The following is a 23,600-nucleotide window of genomic DNA, read 5'->3' as shown; positions in this document are numbered from 1 at the left end:
AAAAAAGTCTCTTGGAACCATGTGCTAAACCAAACAGGAAGTCCGCCATTTTGATTTATGATGGGATTTGTTGCCATTTTTTGTGGCCTTTTTCAGGGGTCATATTTTAACGAACCCCTCCTACAAAATTTATCCGACTGTCTTCAAACTTGGTATGTTTCATCTTAAGATGTTTAAGATGCAAAGTAATCGAAAGTTTTTTATTTTGTCACACGCTGTTGCCATAGCAATGCATTGGAATTGCACACCATATTTTGCGTTTTGATTAAACAGACAAAGCATTCCCGGTTGTACGTTTCACCTAAAGCTATGATAATTTGCAGGCAAACATAAGAGCTCAGGATGTACAAAAAAGTCTCTTGGAGCCATATGCTAAACCAATCAGGAAGTCCACCATTTTGATTTACGTTGGGATTTGTAGCCATTTTTTGTGGCCTTTTTTAGGGGTCATATTTTAACGAACTCCTCCTACAAAATTTATCCGACTGTCTTTAAACTTGGTGTGCTTCATCTTAAGATGTTTAAGATGCAAAGTTATCGAAAGTTATTTATTTTGTCGCACGCCGTTGTCATGGCGATGCATTGTTTGCCAAGTAAAATGCTGCTTTTTTGTTTTGGTCTAAACATGTGCAAAAACTCATGAAACTTTACACACACATCAGGCTTGTCATCAGCATGAATATTTTAGAGATTTCTTATTCAATTTGCAATAAATGGTTCAATAGCGCCCTCTAGACATTCTTATGAAGCTTTTGCAAATGTTTTGTGTTTTATGATTCAGCTAGATTTGTAAAAATTGGGATACCTATCAGCCTAAGACTTACAAAAAGGTTCCTAAAGCCATATGCTGAATCAAAAAGGAAGTCTGCAATTTTGATTTACTTTGGTATTTGTAGCCATATTTTGGGGCCTTTTATAGGGGTCATATTTTCAACAGAACTTATCAGATCGTCTTCATTCTTTGGCGTGTTTCATCTTAAGATATTTAAGATGAAAAGTTATTGAATTTTTTTATTTTGTCACACGCCTTTGCTGTAGCCATGCATTGTTTGTGAAGAAAAATGCTTTTTTGAGAGTCTAAATATGGGTGAAAACTCACAAAACTTTGCACACACACCAGACCTGTCTGGAACATGAATATTTTATTTAGAGATTTGTTGTGCAATTTGTAATAAATGGCTCAATAGCGCCCTCTAGACATTTTTATGAAGTCTTTCCGATTATATGATTCAGCTAGATGTGTGAATTTTGGCAGGCATGCCGAATATATTCAAAAAGTATTCTATATAGCCATGTGCCAATCCATTTTGATTTTATTTTGTTAATTGTGCATCGTTTTTGGCCTTTCCATGAAACTTTAAAAACACAAAGCATGGCAAAAACGTTTACAATTTAGATGGTTTCCTATTTGACAGTACCCCAACATGCCAGTACCCCGACGTGCAAATACCCCAACGTGGCCCGGGTTGCGAGGGATCTTTATAGCTGCTCGCAGCTCTAGTTCTTCTACTTCTTCTTCTTTTTCTTTGTTATTATTCTTTTCCGCAAACAACCACATTTGTGAGGCACTAAACATGAACGAAAACTCACCAAACTTTACACGCAGATCGGGCCTGGCGAAAAATTTGATATTTTAAAGTCGCCATACATGATAACAGAAAAATGGCTCTGTAGCGCCACCTACATAGGTTTAACGGATCCCTGTCCCGCTACGATTGTCCTATGGCTACGAAAATTGTGTGGCACCTGTAGCACATCCAGATGAACAAAAACCTCTTTGATATGTGTACCCTAAAATAGACAGGAAGTGAGGTATGAGTATTTAAATGTCCAATTTTTGCCAATTTTTACACTTTTACAGAGGTCATACTTTTGCCCGCTTCTCCTACACGGTTAACCCGATTGACTTCAAACTTGGGCTGTACCATCTCAACACCTGGGACAACATCATGGTAAAAAATCTAAAGTTTTTGACATACTATATGACGGTGGCGGGGCATCAAATTTACAGTTTCAAAATTCTTACTTAACGAAGCATTGCCGGTGGTACGTTTAATCTAGAGCTACGAAAATTGGTACACATATGTAACAGACTATGATCTACAAAAAAGCCTGTTGGTGCCATATGCTAAACCTAACAGGAAGTCCGCCAGAGGCGAGGCATCAAATATTGTGTTTCAAAATTCTAACTTAATGAAGCATTCCCGGCTGTACATTTCACAGAGAGTTACCAAAATTTGAAGACATATGTAACAGCCCTCAAGGTACAAAAAACTCTTTTTGAACCATATGCTAAACCGAACAGGAAGTCCGCCATTTTGATTTACTTTGGAACGTGTTGCCATTTTTTGGGCCATTTCATAGGGGTCTTATTTTAACGAACTCCTCCTACAGAGTTTATCCGATCATCTCCAAACTTGGTGTGATTCATCTTAAGATGTTGAAGATGAAAAGTTATTGAAAGCTTTTTATTTTGTCGCACGCTGTTGCCGTGGCATGCACAGTTTGCAAAGGAAAAAATTCCTTCTTAATGAAGCATTCCCAGTTGTACGAAGCAGCTAGAGCTACGAAAATTTGGAGACAAATATAACAGCCCACGATGTACAAAAAAGTCTCTTGGTGCCATGTGCTAAACCCAACAGGAAGTACCGTAGGGGCCGGGCATCACATTTTGAGCTAAAAAACTCCTCTTTAACGAAGCATTCCCGGTTGTACGTTTCACCTAGCACTATGATAATTTAGAGGCATACATAAGAGCCCACGATGTACAAAAAAGTCTCTTGGAACCATCTGCTAAACCAAACAGGAAGTCCGCCATTTTGATTTACGTTGGGATTTGTAGCCATTTTTTGTGGACTTTATTAGGGGTCATACTTTAACGAACTCCTACAAAATTTATCCGACTGTCTTCAAACTTGGTGTGCTTCATCTTAAGATGTTTAAGATGCAAAGTTATCGAAAGTGTTTTATTTTGTCGCACGCCGTTGCCATAGCGGTGCATTGTTTGCCAAGTAAAATGCTGCTTTTTTTTTTTTTTTTTGTCTAAACATGCGAAAACTCATGAAACTTTGCACACACATCAAACTTGCCATAAAAAATGAACATTTTATTTTTAATTTATTTAAATTTATTTAATTTTCAATAAATGGCTCAATAGCTCCATCTCAAAAATTTTTATGAAGCTTTTGGAAATGTATGATTCAGCTAGATGTGAAAAAATGTGGATACCTATCAGCCTAAGACTTACAAAAAAGTTTCTAAAGCCATATGCTAAACCAAACAGGAAGTCTGACATTTTGATTAACTTTGGTATTTGATGCCATTTTTGGGGCCTTTTATAGGCGTCATATATTCTTTGGCGCTTTTCATCTTAAGATATTTAAGATGAAAAGTTATTGACATTTTTTATTTTGTTGCACGCCTTCGCTGTAGCGATGCATTGTTTGAAAAGAAAAATGTTTTTTATATGATTCAGCTAGATGTGTGAATATTGGGAGGCATACCTATCAGCCAAATACCTAGACAAAGTATTTAATAGCAATGTGAACAAAACCACAAAGCATGGCAAAAACAATTACAATTTAGACAGTTTCTTATGAAACAGTACCCTAACGTGCCAGTACCCCGACGTGCAAATACCCCAACGTGGCACGAGTTGCGAGGGCCCTTTATAGCTGCTCGCAGCTCTAGTTCTTATTCTTATTATTCTTCTCCGCAAACAATCGCATTTTTGAGACACTAAACGTGACCGAAAACTCACCAAACTTTACACGCACATCAGGCCTGGCGAAAAATTTGATATTATAAAGTCGCCATACATGATAACAGAAAAATGGCTCCTTAGCGCCCCCTACATAGGTTAAACGGATCCCTGTCCCGCTACGATTGTCCGACGGCTATGAAAATTGTGTGGCACCTGTAGCACATCCCAATGAACAAAAACCTCTTTGAAGTGTGTACCCTAAAATAGACAGAAAGTGAGGTATGAGTATTTAAATGTCAAATTTTTGCCAATTTTTGCACATTTACAGGGGTCATACTTTTGCCCGCTTCTCCTACACGGTTAACCCGATTGACTTCAAACTTGGGATGTACCATCTCAACACCTGGGACAACATCATTGTGAAAAATGAAAAGTTTTTGATATACTATATGACGGCGGCGGCGCATCAAATTTAGAGTTTAAAAATTCTTACTTCACGAAGCATTGCCGGTTGTACGTTTAATCTAGAGCTACGAAAATTGGTACACATATGTAACAGGCTATGACCTACAAAAAACTCTTTTTGAACCATATGCTAAACCTAACAGGAAGTCCACCATTTTGATTTATTTTGGAACGTGTTGCCATTTTTTTGGCCATTTCATTGGGGTCTTATTTTAACGAACTCCTCCTACAGTGTTTATCCGATCATCTTCAAACTTGGTGTGATTCATCTTAAGATGTTGAAGATGAAAAGTTATTGAAAGCTTTGTATTTCGTCGCACGCTGTTGTCATGGCATGCACTGTTTTTAAAGGAAAAAAAATATCCTTAAAGAAGCATTCCCATTTGTACGAAGCAGCTAGAGCTACGAAAATTTGTAGACATATGTAACAGCCCAAGATATACAAAAAAGTCTCTTGGTGCCCTGTGCTAAACCCAACAGGAAGTCCCCCAGGGGCCGGGCATCACATTTTGAGCTAAAAAACTCCTCTTTAACAAAGCATACCCGGCTGTACGTTTCACCTAGAGTTACCAAAATTTGTAGAGGTATATAACAGCCCTCGAGGTACAAAAAACTCTTTTTGAACCATATGCTAAACCTAACAGGACGTCCGACATTTTGATTTACTTTGGAACGTGTTGCCATTTTTTTTGGCCATTTCATAGGGGTCATATTTTAACGAACTCCTCCTACAGAGTTTATCCGATCATCTTCAAACTTGGTGTGATTCATCTTAAGATGTTGAAAATGAAAAGTTATTGAAAGTTTTTTATTTCGTCACACGCTGTTGTCGTGGCATGCACTTTTTGCAAAGGAAAAAAATCCTTCTTAATGAAGCATTCCCAGTTGTACGAAGCAGCTAGAGCGACGAAAAATTGTAGACATATGTAACAGCCCAGCATGTACAAAAAAGTCTCTTGGTGCTATGTGCTAAACCCAACAGGAAGTCCCCCAGGGGCCGGGCATCACATTTTGAGCTAAAAAACTCCTCTTTAAAGAAGCATTCCCGGTTGTACGTTTCACCTAGCGCTATGATAATTTGCAGGCATACATAAGAGCCCATGATGTACAAAAAAGTCTCTTGGAACCATGTGCTAAACCAAAGAGGAAGTCTGCCATTTTGATTTATGATGGGATTTGTTGCCATTTTTTGTGGCCTTTTTCAGGGGTCATATTTTAACGAACCCCTCCTACAAAATTTATCCGACTGTCTTCAAACTTGGTGTGTTTCATCTTAAGATGTTTAAGATGCAAAGTAATCGAAAGTTTTTTATTTTGTAACACGCTGTTGCCATAGCAATGCATTGTTTGTCAAGTGCTGCTTTTTTTTTTTTATACACATGAAAACTCATGAAACTTTGCAAACACATCAGACTTGTCATGAACATGAATTTTCAGAGATTTATTGTGCAATGTGCAATAAATAGCGCCCTCTAGACATTTTTATGAAGCATTTCCGATTGTATGATTATGCTAGACCTACAAAAAAGTATTATGTAGCTATTTGCCAAACCAAAGAGGAAGTCCGCTATTTTGATTTTATTTTGGGAATTATACATCATTTTTGGCCTTTTTCATTAAAGTTTGCACAGACAAGGCATGGAAAAAACTAACATTTTAAATGGTCCTTGTTCCATGTAACAGTACACCAACGTGCCAGTACCCTGACGTGCAAGTAACCCAACGTTGTGCTCAATAGCGCCCTCTATGCATTTTTATGGTGCATTTCCAATTGTATGATTCAAGCGATACACAACTAAATATGACTTGACCTAGATTTGTGAAAACTGGGAGGCATACCTATTAGCTTAAGACCTACAAAAAGTATTCTGTAGCCGTATGCTAAACCTAAAAGGAAGTCCGCCATTTTGAATTTATTTTGGGAATTGCGCACCATATTTTGCGTTTTGATTAAACTTTGCACACACAAGGCTTGTCAAAAACATTTTAGATGGTCCTTGTCCTATTTGACAGTACCCCAACGTGCCAGTACCCCGACGTGCAAGTACCCCAACGTGGCCCGGGTTGCGAGGGCCCTTTATAGCTGCTCGCAGCTCTAGTTATTATTCTTATTCTTATTATTCTTCTCCGCAAACAATCGCATTTTTGAGACACTAAACGTGACCGAAAACTCACCAAACTTTACACGCACATCAGGCCTGGCGAAAAATTTGATATTTTAAAGTCGCCATACATGATAACAGAAAAATGGCTCCTTAGCGCCCCCTACATAGGTTAAACGGATCCCTGTCCCGCTACGATTGTCCGACGGCTATGAAAATTGTGTGGCACCTGTAGCACATCCCAATGAACAAAAACCTCTTTGAAGTGTGTACCCTAAAATAGACAGAAAGTGAGGTATGAGTATTTAAATGTCCAATTTTTGCCAATTTTTGCACATTTACAGGGGTCATACTTTTGCCCGCTTCTCCTACACGGTTAACCCGATTGACTTCAAACTTGGGATGTACCATCTCAACACCTGGGACAACATCATTGTGAAAAATGAAAAGTTTTTGATATACTATATGACGGCGGCGGCGCATCAAATTTAGAGTTTAAAAATTCTTACTTCACGAAGCATTGCCGGTTGTACGTTTAATCTAGAGCTACGAAAATTGGTACACATATGTAACAGGCTATGACCTACAAAAAACTCTTTTTGAACCATATGCTAAACCTAACAGGAAGTCCACCATTTTGATTTATTTTGGAACGTGTTGACATTTTTTTGGCCATTTCATTGGGGTCTTATTTTAACGAACTCCTCCTACAGTGTTTATCCGATCATCTTCAAACTTGGTGTGATTCATCTTAAGATGTTGAAGATGAAAAGTTATTGAAAGCTTTGTATTTCGTCGCACGCTGTTGTCATGGCATGCACTGTTTTTAAAGGAAAAAAAATATCCTTAAAGAAGCATTCCCATTTGTACGAAGCAGCTAGAGCTACGAAAATTTGTAGACATATGTAACAGCCCAAGATGTACAAAAAAGTCTCTTGGTGCCCTGTGCTAAACCCAACAGGAAGTCCCCCAGGGGCCGGGCATCACATTTTGAGCTAAAAAACTCCTCTTTAACAAAGCATACCCGGCTGTACATTTCACCTAGAGTTACCAACATTTGTAGAGGTATATAACAGCCCTCGAGGTACAAAAAACTCTTTTTGAACCATATGCTAAACCTAACAGGGCGTCCGCCATTTTGATTTACTTTGGAATGTGTTGCCATTTTTTTTGGCCATTTCATAGGGGTCATATTTTAACAAACTCCTCCTACAGAGTTTATCCGATCATCTTCAAACTTGGTGTGATTCATCTTAAGATGTTGAAAATGAAAAGTTATTGAAAGTTTTTTATTTCATCACACGCTGTTGTCGTGGCATGCACTTTTTGCAAAGGAAAAAAATCCTTCTTAATGAAGCATTCCCAGTTGTACGAAGCAGCTAGAGCGACGAAAAATTGTAGACATATGTAACAGCCCAGGATGTACAAAAAAGTCTCTTGGTGCCATGTGCTAAACCCAACAGGAAGTCCCCCAGGGGCCGGGCATCACATTTTGAGCTAAAAAAACTCCTCTTTAACGAAGCATTCCCGGTTGTACGTTTCACCTAGCGCTATGATAATTTGCAGGCATACATAAGAGCCCATGATGTACAAAAAAAAGTCTCTTGGAACCATGTGCTAAACCAAACAGGAAGTCTGCCATTTTGATTTATGATGGGATTTGTTGCCATTTTTTGTGGCCTTTTTCAGGGGTCATATTTTAACGAACCCCTCCTACAAAATTTATCCGACTGTCTTCAAACTTGGTGTGTTTCATCTTAAGATGTTTAAGTTGCAAAGTAATCGAAAGTTTTTTATTTTGTAACACGCTGTTGCCATAGCAATGCATTGTTTGTCAAGTGCTGCTTTTTTTTTTTTTATACACATGAAAACACATGAAACTTTGCAAACACATCAGACTTGTCATGAACATGAATTTTCAGAGATTTATTGTGCAATTTGCAATAAATAGCGCCCTCTAGACATTTTTACGAAGCATTTCCGATTGTATGATTATGCTAGACCTACAAAAAAGTATTATGTAGCCATTTGCCAAACCAAAGAGGAAGACCGCTATTTTGATTTTATTTTGGGAATTATACATCATTTTTGGCCTTTTTCATGAAACTTTGCACAGACAAGGCATGGAAAAAACTAACATTTTAAATGGTCCTTGTTCCATGTAACAGTACCCCAACGTGCCAGTACCCCGACGTGCAAGTAACCCAACGTTGTGCTCAATAGCGCCCTCTATGCATTTTTATGGAGCATTTCCAATTGTATGATTCAAGCGATACACAACTAAAGATGACTTGACCTAGATTTGTGAAAACTGGGAGGCATACCTATTAGCTTAAGACCTACAAAAAGTATTCTGTAGCCGTATGCTAAACCTAAAAGGAAGTCCGCCATTTTGAATTTATTTTGGGAATTGCGCACCATATTTTGCGTTTTGATTAAACTTTGCACACACAAGGCTTGTCAAAAACATTTTAGATGGTCCTTGTCCTATTTGACAGTACCCCAACGTGCCAGTACCCCGACGTGCAAGTACCCCAACGTGGCCCGGGTTGCGAGGGCCCTTTATAGCTGCTCGCAGCTCTAGTTAGGGCCCGAGCAGCGGCGGCGGCGGTGCCGCTGCGAGGCCCTATTGTTTTTGTAGGAATTCTTCTTATTATTCTTCTTTTTCTTCTCCGCAAACAATCGCATTTTTGAGACACTAAACGTGAACGAAAACTCACCAAACTTTACACGCACATCAGGCCTGGCGAAAAATTTGATATTTTAAAGTCGCCATACATGATAACAGAAAAATGGCTCCTTAGCGCCCCCTACATAGGTTAAACGGATCCCTGTCCCACTACGATTGTCCGACGGCTATGAAAATTGTGTGGCACCTGTAGCACATCCCAATGAACAAAAACCTCTTTGAAGTGTGTACCCTAAAATAGACAGAAAGTGAGGTATGAGTATTTAAATGTCCAATTTTTGCCAATTTTTGCACATTTACAGGGGTCATACTTTTGCCCGCTTCTCCTACACGGTTAACCCGATTGACTTCAAACTTGGGATGTACCATCTCAACACCTGGGACAACATCATTGTGAAAAATGAAAAGTTTTTGATATACTATATGACGGCGGCGGCGCATCAAATTTAGAGTTTAAAAATTCTTACTTCACGAAGCATTGCCGGTTGTACGTTTAATCTAGAGCTACGAAAATTGGTACACATATGTAACAGGCTATGACCTACAAAAAACTCTTTTTGAACCATATGCTAAACCTAACAGGAAGTCCACCATTTTGATTTATTTTGGAACGTGTTGCCATTTTTTTGGCCATTTCATTGGGGTCTTATTTTAACGAACTCCTCCTACAGTGTTTATCCGATCATCTTCAAACTTGGTGTGTTTCATCTTAAGATGTTTAAGATGCAAAGTAATCGAAAGGTTTTTTATTTTGTAACACGCTGTTGCCATAGCAATGCATTGTTTGTCAAGTGCTGCTTTTTTTTTTTTTATACACATGAAAACTCATGAAACTTTGCAAACACATCAGACTTGTCATGAACATGAATTTTCAGAGATTTATTGTGCAATTTGCAATAAATAGCGCCCTCTAGACATTTTTATGAAGAATTTCCGATTGTATGATTATGCTAGACCTACAAAAAAGTATTATGTAGCCATTTGCCAAACCAAAGAGGAAGTCCGCTATTTTGATTTTATTTTGGGAATTATACATCATTTTTGGCCTTTTTCATTAAACTTTGCACAGACAAGGCATGGAAAAAACTAACATTTTAAATGGTCCTTGTTCCATGTAACAGTTGTCAAGTGCTGCTTTTTTTTTTTTTATACACATGAAAACTCATGAAACTTTGCAAACACATCAGACTTGTCATGAACATGAATTTTTAGAGATTTATTGTGCAATTTGCAATAAATAGAGCCCTCTAGACATTTTTATGAAGCATTTCCGATTGTATGATTATGCTAGACCTACAAAAAAGTATTATGTAGCCATTTGCCAAACCAAAGAGGAAGTCCGCTATTTTGATTTTATTTTGGGAATTATACATCATTTTTGGCCTTTTTCATTAAACTTTGCACAGACAAGGCATGGAAAAAACTAACATTTTAAATGGTCCTTGTTCCATGTAACAGTACCCCAACGTGCCAGTACCCTGACGTGCAAGTAACCCAACGTTGTGCTCAATAGCGCCCTCTATGCATTTTTATGGAGCATTTCCAATTGTATGATTCAAGCGATACACAACTAAAGATGACTTGACCAAGATTTATGAAAACTGGGAGGCATACCTATTAGCTTAAGACCTACAAAAGGTATTCTGTAGCCGTATGCTAAACCTAAAAGGAAGTCCACCATTTTGAATTTATTTTGGGAATTGCACACCATATTTTGCGTTTTGATTAAACTTTGCACACACAAGGCTTGTCAAAAACATTTTAGATGGTCCTTGTCCTATTTGACAGTACCCCAACGTGCCAGTACCCCGACGTGCAAGTACCCCAACGTGGCCCGGGTTGCGAGGGCCCTTTATAGCTGCTCGCAGCTCTAGTTAGGGCCCGAGCAGCGGCGGCGGCGGTGCCGCTGCGAGGCCCTATTGTTTTTGTAGGAATTCTTCTTATTATTAGGGCCCGAGCAGCGGCGGCGGCGGTGCCGCTGCGAGGCCCTATTGTTTTTGTAGGAATTCTTCTTATTAGGGCCCGAGCAGCGACCGCTGCGAGGTCCCTATTGTTCCTGAAGGAATTCTTATTATTATTCTTCTTCTTCTTCTTTGTTATTATTCTTTTCCGCAAACAACCACATTTTTGAGGCACTAAACATGAACGAAAACTCACCAAACTTTACACGCAGATCGGGTCTGGCGAAAAATTTGATATTTTAAAGTCGCCATACATGATAACAGAAAAATGGCTCTGTAGCGCCACCTACATAGGTTTAACGGATCCCTGTCCCGCTACGATTGTCCTATGGCTACGAAAATTGTGTGGCACCTGTAGCACATCCAGATGAACAAAAACCTCTTTGATATGTGTACCCTAAAATAGACAGGAAGTGAGGTATGAGTATTTGAATGTCCAATTTTGGCCCATTTTTGCACATTTACAGGGGTCATACTTTTGCCCGCTTCTCCTACACAGTTAACCCGATTGACTTCAAACTTGGGCTGTACCATCTCAACACCTGGGACAACATCATGGTAAAAAATCTAAAGTTTTTGACATACTATATGACGGTGGCGGGGCATCAAATTTACAGTTTCAAAATTCTTACTTAACGAAGCATTGCCGGTGGTACGTTTAATCTAGAGCTACGAAAATTGGTACACATATGTAACAGACTATGATCTACAAAAAAGCCTGTTGGTGCCATATGCTAAACCTAACAGGAAGTCCGCCAGAGGCGAGGCATCAAATTTTGTGTTTCGAAATTCTAACTTAATGAAGCATTCCCGGCTGTACATTTCACCTAGAGTTACCAATATTTGAAGACATATGTAACAGCCCTCAAGGTACAAAAAACTCTTTTTGAACCATATGCTAAACCGAACAGGAAGTCCGCCATTTTGATTTACTTTGGAACGTGTTGCCATTTTTTGGGCCATTTCATAGGGGTCTTATTTTAACGAACTCCTCCTACAGAGTTTATCCGATCATCTCCAAACTTGGTGTGATTCATCTTAAGATGTTGAAGATGAAAAGTTATTGAAAGCTTTTTATTTTGTCGCACGCTGTTGCCGTGGCATGCACAGTTTGCAAAGGAAAAAATTACTTCTTAATGAAGCATTCCCAGTTGTACGAAGCAGCTAGAGCTACGAAAATTTGGAGACAAATGTAACAGCCCACGATGTACAAAAAAAGTCTCTTGGTGCCATGTGCTAAACCCAACAGGAAGTCCCGTAGGGGCCGGGCATCACATTTTGAGCTAAAAAACTCCTCTTTAACGAAGCATTCCCGGTTGTACGTTTCACCTAGCGCTATGATAATTTAGAGGCATACATAAGAGCCCACGATGTACAAAAAAGTCTCTTGGAACCATGTGCTAAACCAAACAGGAAGTCCGCCATTTTGATTTATGATGGGATTTGTAGACTTTTTTTTGTGGCCTTTTTTAGGGGTCATATTTTAACTCCTCCTACAAAATTCATCCGACCGTGTTCAAACTTTGGAACGTGTTGCCATTTTTTGGGCCATTTCATAGGGGTCTTATTTTAACGAACTCCTCCTACAGAGTTTATCCGATCATCTCCAAACTTGGTGTGTTTCATCTTAAGATGTTTAAGATGCAAATTTATCGAAAGTTTTTTATTTTGTCGCACGCTGCTGCTATAGCGATGCATTGGTTGCCAAGTAAAGTGCTGCTTTGTTTTTTTTTATCTATACATGTGTGAAAACTCGTGAAACTTTGCACACACATCAGACTTGTCATTAACATGAATTTTTAGAGATTTCTTGTGCAATTTGCAATAAATCGCACCCTCTATACATTTTTTATGGAGCATTTCCGATTGGCTGATTCAAGCGCAAAATAACTAAAGATGACTTGACTTGACCTAGATTTGTGAAAACTCAGAGGCATACCTATTATATTATTATTATTTTTTGTACCTTACAAGATTATCTCTTGTGCCACATTAAACCCCTTTGCAGGCCTGAGCCAAACCACGGTCCATACATTTGATACCACTGCTTTATTTCAATGGTCAAGTACTTCATAACCACACCTACTTATGCTTGTCCTTGCATATATAGTAGACAACAAAGAGCTCTTTCAACAAAAGACATTTCCATCTACAAAGTCATACAAGGTAAGCACTCTATAAATTCTGCAATCACTACACTTCTATTCCTAAATTATCACTTCAAATACCAACAATGGTTAATACAGCTACAAATTTCTTGTATGTTTATGAAGTATGATACTGTATTTATTTCTACTCCTTTGCTTTTCTACAGAACATGAACAAATCAACAAGCAAATTCTCTTTTGATAAAGACCCTCTAATCATCTCCATACGCAAAGATTGCCAACTTTTTTCCGTAAGTATACAATACATAAACTAAACAGGACAACTTTCTCAATCATATACAGTATGCCATACATATATGTATTAAGTTCTCATTTATTAACAGGTTTGTTAAAGGCACCTTTAGTGTGTTTTTCTGTTTGTAATGTTTCTCCACGAGCACGTCTAGCCATTGATATCATGTAGAACACATATGCTAACCTTTTAGAGACAATTGAAGCTTACTTGCACAGTAGCCACTATCTTAACCACTTAATTCACATGTCTACTTGACAACTTATTACATGTAGTGAAATGGTACTTTGTGCGTCTTATGCTTTTTTCTGAACACTGCTTTTCAACTCTTTCCTTAAAACCAATACATGCGGCACTGTTATACTGTATAAATATATATGTCCGTGTGTATATATAACCATTTATGTACCTGTCGTATCCTTACTTTTATTCATCATTTCATCACACAATCCTAAAACATTGCTTTTTGACCCAGAGGATTCAACTATACCATTTTTGCGTGTCTTATTACTTACTAGCTATATTATTTATTAACGGGCAAAAACTATGAATATAAGATCACCGTCAAATATTACGTCTGTAATATCCATATACAGTGCATTACATAATATGCATTTGTATTAAGACACTACCATGCTAAAAATATGCACACGACTGTTCTGTAAACTACACCTAAGACAACCAAACTTCACAGATCTAACATGATTCTTCATTCTTTTTTGTTCTACAGATGTATCAAATGCTGCCACACAGACAGAAGAAGCCACTGAGGACATGCACGAAGACGATGATCACAATATAACAGGACAGGTTAACCCCCCTGAAGTTTTAGCCCGCAGATCAAAGCGTCCTAGGACTAATTCATCCATGGAGGTTACATTATCCTAAGACAGACTATGTGCTAACCCAAACTCTTTGACCCCAAGGGATTCATCTGTCCCAGAAAACTTTTACACTAAAGAGTTTATCTGTCCTAGGGCGCTGTTAACCCCAGGTTAAAGTGTTATTTAATCTGTCCTGTTACAACAGCTATACATAAACAGCTGCATTCCTCTCCTGTTCCATCTCTCGCACTTCTTTCATCTCTTTTTCTCCTCTACTTATACCTTTGCTTGCTCATGTGCTTTTTTCCCCTTTAGATGATGTCATTGGTTAGCCTGCTTCAAAGCTACATTTTTTCTTGAATAACTGTCACACATTTACTGTTTGCTGGACCCTACAAAACTGTCACAATACTTCACTATGTCATGAATACATATGTGTTGCACAGCGACACCACATTAAGAGTCATCAAAAAGCTTTTTATTTGATCACACACCATCTCTGTGCCATGCAATGTTTTCAAATAAACAGATGCTGGTTTTGAATATCAAACGAGCGACTTTTCATGAAACTTTGCACACACATCAGAAAGTCCACACTTTTGAATTTATTTTGGGAATTGTGCATCATTTTTGGCCTTTTACTGCACTTTTTTACACACAAGGCACGGCAAATGCATTTCTATTTTCCATGGTCCTTGTCTATTTAACAGTACCCCAACGTGCAAGTCCCCCGACTTGCATATACCCCAACGTGGCCCGGGTTGCGAGGGCCCTTTATAGCTGCTCGCAGCTCTAGTTATTATTATTCTTATTCTTATTATTCTTCTCCGCAAACAATCGCATTTTTGAGACACTAAACGTGACCGAAAACTCACCAAACTTTACACGCACATCAGGCCTGGCGAAAAATTTGATATTTTAAAGTCGCCATACATGATAACAGAAAAATGGCTCCATAGCGCCACCTACATAGGTTAAACGGATCCCTGTCCCGCTACGATTGTCCTATGGCGACGAAAATTGTGTGGCACCCGTAGCACATCCAGATGAACAAAAACCTCTTTGATGTGTGTACCCTAAAATAGACAGAAAGTGAGGTATGATCATCTGAATGTCCAATTTTGGCCCAGTTTTGCACATTTACAGGGGTCATACTTTTGCCCGCTTCTACTACACGGTTAACCCGATTGACTTCAAACTTTGGATGGACCATCTCAACACCTGGGACAACATCATTGTAAAAAATCTAAAGTTTTTGATATACTATATGACGGCGGCGACGCATGAAATTTAGAGTTTAAAAATTCTTACTTCACGAAGCATTGCCGGTTGTACGTTTAATCTAGAGCTACGAAAATTGGTACACATATGTAACAGGCTATGACCTACAAAAAACTCTTTTTGAACCATATGCTAAACCTCACAGGAAGTCCGCCATTTTGATTTATTTTGGAACGTGTTGCCATTTTTTTGGCCATTTCATTGGGGTCTTATTTTAACGAACTCCTCCTACAGTGTTTATCCGATCATCTTCAAACTTGGTGTGATTCATCTTAAGATGTTGAAGATGAAAAGTTATTGAAAGCTTTGTATTTCGTCGCACGCTGTTGTCATGGCATGCACTGTTTGCAAAGGAAAAAAAATATCCTTAAAGAAGCATTCCCATTTGTACGAAGCAGCGAGAGCTACGAAAATTTGTAGACATATGTAACAGCCCAAGATGTACAAAAAAGTCTCTTGGTGCCCTGTGCTAAACCCAACAGGAAGTCCCCCAGGGGCCAGGCATCACATTTTGAGCTAAAAAACTCCTCTTTAACAAAGCATACCCGGCTGTACGTTTCACCTAGAGTTACCAAAATTTGTAGAGGTATATAACAGCCCTCGAGGTACAAAAAACTCTTTTTGAACCATATACTAAACCTAACAGGACGTCCGCCATTTTGATTTACTTTGGAATGTGTTGCCATTTTTTGGGCCATTTCATCGGGGTCATATTTGAACGAACTCCTCCTACAGAGTTTATCCGATCATCTTCAAACTTGGTGTGACTCATCTTAAGATGTTGAGGATGAAAAGTTATTGAAAGCTCTTTATTTCGTCGCACGCTGTTGTCGTGGCATGCACTTTTTGCAAAGGAAAAAAATCCTTCTTAATGAAGCATTCCCAGTTGTACGAAGTAGCTAGAGCTACAAAAATTTGTAGACATATGTAACAGCCCACAATGTACAAAAAAAGTCTCTTGGTGCCATGTGCTAAATCCAACAGGAAGTCCCCCAGGGGCCGGGCATCACATTTTGAGCTAGAAAACTCCTCTTTAACGAAGCATTCCCGGTTGTACGTTTCACCTAGCGAGATGATAATTTGCAGGCATACATAAGAGCCCACGATGTACAAAAAAGTCTCTTGGAACCATGTGCTAAACCAAACAGGAAGTCTGCCATTTTGATTTACGATGGGATTTGTTGCCATTTTTTGTGGCCTTTTTCAGGGGTCATATTTTAACGAACTCCTCGTACAAAGTTCATCCGACCGTCTTCAAACTTGGTGTGTTTCATCTTAAGATGTTTAAGATGCAACGTTATCGAAAGTTTTTTATTTTGTCGCACGCTGCTGCTATAGCGATGCATTGTTTGCCAAGTAAAGTGCTGCTTTGTTTTTTTATCTATACATGTGTGAAAACTCATGAAACTTTGCAAACACATCAGACTTGTCATGAACATGAATTTTTAGAGATTTATTGTGCAATTTGCAATAAATAGCGCCCTCTAGACATTTTTATGAAGTATTTCCGATTGTATGATTCTGCTAGATTTGTGAAAATTAGGACAGACCCCTATCAGCCTAATACCTACAAAAAAGTATTATGTAGCCATTTGCCAAACCAAAGAGGAAGTCCGATATTTTGATTTTATTTTGGGAATTATACATCATTTTTGGCCTCTTTCATTAAACTTTGCACAGACAAGGCATGGAAAAAACTAACATTTTAAATGGTCCTTGTTCCATGTAACAGTACCCCAACGTGCCAGTACCCTGACGTGCAAGTAACCCAACGTTGTGCTCAATAGCGCCCTCTATGCATTTTTATGGAGCATTTCCAATTGTATGATTCAAGCGATACACAACTAAAGATGACTTGACCTAGATTTGTGAAAACTGGGAGGCATACCTATTAGCTTAAGACCTACAAAAAGTATTCTGTAGCCGTATGCTAAACCTAAAAGGAAGTCCGCCATTTTGAATTTATTTTGGGAATTGCACACCATCTTTGGCCTTTTGCACTCACAAAGCTTGTCAAAAACATTTTAGATGGTCCTTGTCTGATTTGACAGTACCCCAACGTGCCAGTACCCCGACGTGCAAGTACCCCAACGTGGCCCAGGTTGCGAGGGCCCTTTATAGCTGCTCGCAGCTCTAGTTAGGGCCCGAGCAGCGACCGCTGCGAGGTCTCTATTGTTCCTGAAGGAATTCTTATTATTATTATTCTTCTTCTTCTTTGTTATTATTCTTTTCCGCAAACAACCACATTTTTGAGGCACTAAACATGAACGAAAACTCACCAAACTTTACACGCAGATCGGGTCTGGCGAAAAATTTGATATTTTAAAGTCGCCATACATGATAACAGAAAAATGGCTCTGTAGCGCCACCTACATAGGTTTAACGGATCCCTGTCCCGCTACGATTGTCCTATGGCTACGAAAATAGTGTGGCACCTGTAGCACATCCAGATGAACAAAAACCTCTTTGATATGTGTACCCTAAAATAGACAGGAAGTGAGGTATGAGTATTTGAATGTCCAATTTTGGCCCATTTTTGCACATTTACAGGGGTCATACTTTTGCCCGCTTCTCCTACACGGTTAACCCGATTGACTTCAAACTTGGGCTGTACCATCTCAACACCTGGGACAACATCATGGTAAAAAATCTAAAGTTTTTGACATACTATATGACGGTGGCGGGGCATCAAATTTACAGTTTCAAAATTCTTACTTAACGAAGCATTGCCGGTGGTACGTTTAATCTAGAGCTACGAAAATTGGTACACATATGTAACAGACTATGATCTACAAAAAAGCCTGTTGGTGCCATATGCTAAACCTAACAGGAAGTCCGCCAGAGGCGAGGCATCAAATTTTGTGTTTCAAAATTCTAACTTAATGAAGCATTCCCGGCTGTACATTTCACCTAGAGTTACCAATATTTGAAGACATATGTAACAGCCCTCAAGGTACAAAAAACTCTTTTTGAACCATATGCTAAACCGAACAGGAAGTCCGCCATTTTGATTTACTTTGGAACGTGTTGCCATTTTTTGGGCCATTTCATAGGGGTCTTATTTTAACGAACTCCTCCTACAGAGTTTATCCGATCATCTCCAAACTTGGTGTGATTCATCTTAAGATGTTGAAGATGAAAAGTTATTGAAAGCTTTTTATTTTGTCGCACGCTGTTGCCGTGGCATGCACAGTTTGCAAAGGAAAAAATTACTTCTTAATGAAGCATTCCCAGTTGTACGAAGCAGCTAGAGCTACGAAAATTTGGAGACAAATGTAACAGCCCACGATGTACAAAAAAGTCTCTTGGTGCCATGTGCTAAACCCAACAGGAGGTCCCGTAGGGGCCGGGCATCACATTTTGAGCTAAAAAACTCCTCTTTAACGAAGCATTCCCGGTTGTACGTTTCACCTAGCGCTATGATAATTTAGAGGCATACATAAGAGCCCACGATGTACAAAAAAGTCTCTTGGAACCATGTGCTAAACCAAACAGGAAGTCCGCCATTTTGATTTATGATGGGATTTGTAGACTTTTTTCGTGGCCTTTTTTAGGGGTCATATTTTAACTCCTCCTACAAAATTCATCCGACCGTGTTCAAACTTGGTGTGTTTCATCTTAAGATGTTTAAGATGCAAATTTATCGAAAGTTTTTTATTTTGTCGCACGCTGCTGCTATAGCGATGCATTGGTTGCCAAGTAAAGTGCTGCTTTGTTTTTTTTTATCTATACATGTGTGAAAACTCGTGAAACTTTGCACACACATCAGACTTGTCATTAACATGAATTTTTAGCGATTTCTTGTGCAATTTGCAATAAATCGCACCCTCTATACATTTTTTATGGAGCATTTCCGATTGGATGATTCAAGCGCAAAATAACTAAAGATGACTTGACTTGACCTAGATTTGTGAAAACTCAGAGGCATACCTATTATATTATTATTATTTTTTGTACCTTACAAGATTATCTCTTGTGCCACATTAAACCCCTTTGCAGGCCTGAGCCAAACCACGGTCCATACATTTGATACCACTGCTTTATTTCAATGGTCAAGTACTTCATAACCACACCTACTTATGCTTGTCCTTGCATATATAGTAGACAACAAAGAGCTCTTTCAACAAAAGACATTTCCATCTACAAAGTCATACAAGGTAAGCACTCTATAAATTCTGCAATCACTACACTTCTATTCCTAAATTATCACTTCAAATACCAACAATGGTTAATACAGCTACAAATTTCTTGTATGTTTATGAAGTATGATACTGTATTTATTTCTACTCCTTTGCTTTTCTACAGAACATGAACAAATCAACAAGCAAATTCTCTTTTGATAAAGACCCTCTAATCATCTCCATACGCAAAGATTGCCAACTTTTTTCCGTAAGTATACAATACATAAACTAAACAGGACAACTTTCTCAATCATATACAGTATGCCATACATATATGTATTAAGTTCTCATTTATTAACAGGTTTGTTAAAGGCACCTTTAGTGTGTTTTTCTGTTTGTAATGTTTCTCCACGAGCACGTCTAGCCATTGATATCATGTAGAACACATATGCTAACCTTTTAGAGACAATTGAAGCTTACTTGCACAGTAGCCACTATCTTAACCACTTAATTCACATGTCTACTTGACAACTTATTACATGTAGTGAAATGGTACTTTGTGCGTCTTATGCTTTTTTCTGAACACTGCTTTTCAACTCTTTCCTTAAAACCAATACATGCGGCACTGTTATACTGTATAAATATATATGTCCGTGTGTATATATTTGTATATTCTTTCAAATAAACTCGTTTTGACACACACAGCCATTGAGTAACATGCAACACGACCACAACGTTTTGCACCAACACGTTACCTCTGCTATTTAGAATCATGGAATCTAACATGACTGATTTTCATTGAATGCTTTGTCATTACAGTATGCATGCATTGATCATGCTTTCAGTCGCAACGACTTATACCAGCGCAGCCTTGATCTTCATTCCCAAATGAACCAACTAGTCCATGTGACTCGAGTCAATCGAGCACTTGAAAAACAGATAGACTTCAAAACCAAGCTTGTGAAAGAACTCCAGACTGCATTGGATATAAAGGATGCATGTGATGCATTTGTCCGTGATGGTAAGCTATATGACATGGAAGACACACAAACACTAACACAGCAAGCATCCCCATCCTACACATTGTGTATAATGAATGACATGTTTGACAATGGACATTTTTACATTTTTTTGTTAATGCACGTTCCTTTTTTTCTGTTAGGAATATCTTGAAGGTAACATTGGACTGTTAACTAAAACACTGACTGATTATTGAGCCGCAATTTCTCAATGTATATAATGTGAATACATACTACACTTGATTACTTTCAAATGTGACTGATATCATGTAGCTATGCTGCGATCTTGCCCTCTTTCATCCACTGATAGACACTTCAAAGTTCTTTTTTTTCTGTATCTTCTCAAAATAACTGACATATTCATGGAAAAGATTGTATTTAAATTCTATCGTTATTAATTACTATTATTATGTTTATGTCTTTGCCCCTGATTATGATGTTTCTATACCATAGATTTTTTTTTTTTTAAATTTTTTGGACATACTGTGACTTGACCTTTACAATACTAATTTTTACTAAGAAAAAATCAATCACACACCATAATATTTTATACTTATCCTGCATGTATCTGGACACACCATGCCAAATTTGACACTTACATAACCATTTATGTACCTGTCGTATCCTTACTTTTATTCATCATTTCATCACACAATCCTAAAACATTGCTTTTTGACCCAGAGGATTCAACTATACCATTTTTGCGTGTCTTATTACTTACTAGCTATATTATTTATTAACGGGCAAAAACTATGAATATAAGATCACCGTCAAATATTACGTCTGTAATATCCATATACAGTGCATTACATAATATGCATTTGTATTAAGACACTACCATGCTAAAAATATGCACACGACTGTTCTGTAAACTACACCTAAGACAACCAAGCTTCACAGATCTAACATGATTCTTCATTCTTTTTTGTTCTACAGATGTATCAAATGCTGCCACACAGACAGAAGAAGCCACTGAGGACATGCACGAAGACGATGATCACAATATAACAGGACAGGTTAACCCCCCTGAAGTTTTAGCCCGCAGGTCAAAGCGTCCTAGGACTAATTCATCCATGGAGGTTACATTATCCTAAGACAGACTATGTGCTAACCCTAACTTTTTGACTCCAAGGGATTCATCTGTCCCAGAAAACTTTTACACTAAAGAGTTTATCTGTCCTAGGGCGCTGTTAACCCCAGGTTAAAGTGTTATTTAATCTGTCCTGTTACAACAGCTATACATAAACAGCTGCATTCCTCTCCTGTTCCATCTCTCGCACTTCTTTCATCTCTTTTTCTCCTCTACTTATACCTATGCTTGCTCATGTGCTTTTTTCCCCTTTAGATGATGTCATTGGTTAGCCTGCTTCAAAGCTACATTTTTTTCTTGAATAACTGTCACACATTTACTGTTTGCTGGACCCTACAAAACTGTCACAATACTTCACTATGTCATGAATACATATGTGTTGCACAGCGACACCACATTAAGAGTCATCAAAAAGCTTTTTATTTGATCACACACCATCTCTGTGCCATGCAATGTTTTCAAATAAACAGATGCTGGTTTTGAATATCAAACGAGCGACTTTTCATGAAACTTTGCACACACATCAGAAAGTCCACACTTTTGAATTTATTTTGGGAATTGTGCATCATTTTTGGCCTTTTACTGCACCTTTTTACACACAAGGCACGGCAAATGCATTTCTATTTTCCATGGTCCTTGTCTATTTAACAGTACCCCAACGTGCAAGTCCCCCGACTTGCATATACCCCAACGTGGCCCGGGTTGCGAGGGCCCTTTATAGCTGCTCGCAGCTCTAGTTATTATTATTATTCTTATTATTATTCTTCTCCGCAAACAATCGCATTTTTGAGACGCTAAACGTGAACGAAAACTCACCAAACTTTACACGCACATCAGGCCTGGCGAAAAATTTGATATTTTAAAGTCGCCATACATGATAACAGAAAAATGGCTCCATAGCGCCACCTACATAGGTTAAACGGATCCCTGTCCCGCTACGACTGTCCTATGGCGACGAAAATTATGTGGCACCCGTAGCACATCCAGATGAACAAAAACCTCTTTGATGTGTGTACCCTAAAATAGACAGAAAGTGAGGTATGATCATCTGAATGTCCAATTTTGGCCCAGTTTTGCACATTTACAGGGGTCATACTTTTGCCCGCTTCTCCTACACGGTTAACCCGATTGACTTCAAACTTGGGATGGACCATCTCAACACCTGGAACAACATCATTGTAAAAAATCAAAAGTTTTTGATATACTATATGACGGCGGCGACGCATCAAATTTAGAGTTTAAAAATTCTTACTTCACGAAGCATTGCCGGTTGTACGTTTAATCTAGAGCTACGAAAATTGGTACACATATGTAACAGGCTATGACCTACAAAAAACTCTTTTTGAACCATATGCTAAACCTCACAGGAAGTCCGCCATTTTGATTCATTTTGGAACGTGTTGCCATTTTTTTGGCCATTTCATTGGGGTCTTATTTTAACGAACTCCTCCTACAGTGTTTATCCGATCATCTTCAAACTTGGTGTGATTCATCTTAAGATGTTGAAGATGAAAAGTTATTGAAAGCTTTGTATTTCGTCACACGCTGTTGTCATGGCATGCACTGTTTGCAAAGGAAAAAAAATATCCTTAAAGAAGCATTCCCATTTGTACGAAGCAGCGAGAGCTCCGAAAATTTGTAGACATATGTAACAGCCCAAGATGTACAAAAAAGTCTCTTGGTGCCCTGTGCTAAACCCAACAGGAAGTCCCCCAGGGGCCAGGCATCACATTTTGAGCTAAAAAACTCCTCTTTAACAAAGCATACCCGGCTGTACGTTTCACAGAGTTACCAAAATTTGTAGAGGTATATAACAGCCCTCGAGGTACAAAAAACTCTTTTTGAACCATATGCTAAACCTAACAGGACGTCCGCCATTTTGATTTACTTTGGAATGTGTTGCCATTTTTTGGGCCATTTCATAGGGGTCATATTTTAACGAACT

General features: G+C 38.5%; 1 protein-coding gene and 1 long non-coding RNA gene across 3 annotated transcripts in view; one reads left to right on the top strand and one right to left on the bottom strand.

Annotated features, from left to right (window-relative positions):
- The window catches only part of vps4a (vacuolar protein sorting 4 homolog A), a 373,362-nt gene that overhangs the window by 34,552 nt on the left and 315,210 nt on the right, over positions 1-23,600 (bottom strand). The window lies entirely within an intron of this gene.
- Positions 19,496-22,246, top strand: LOC144016680 (uncharacterized). The gene is made up of 3 exons (XR_013282971.1): positions 19,496-19,814; positions 20,366-20,567; positions 21,502-22,246. It is a non-coding gene; the product is annotated as an uncharacterized LOC144016680 (long non-coding RNA).

Source organism: Festucalex cinctus, chromosome 3 (assembly GCF_051991245.1).
Source record: "Festucalex cinctus isolate MCC-2025b chromosome 3, RoL_Fcin_1.0, whole genome shotgun sequence".
Lineage (NCBI taxonomy): Eukaryota > Metazoa > Chordata > Actinopteri > Syngnathiformes > Syngnathidae > Festucalex > Festucalex cinctus.
This window is presented reverse-complemented; position numbering and strand designations above follow the sequence as displayed.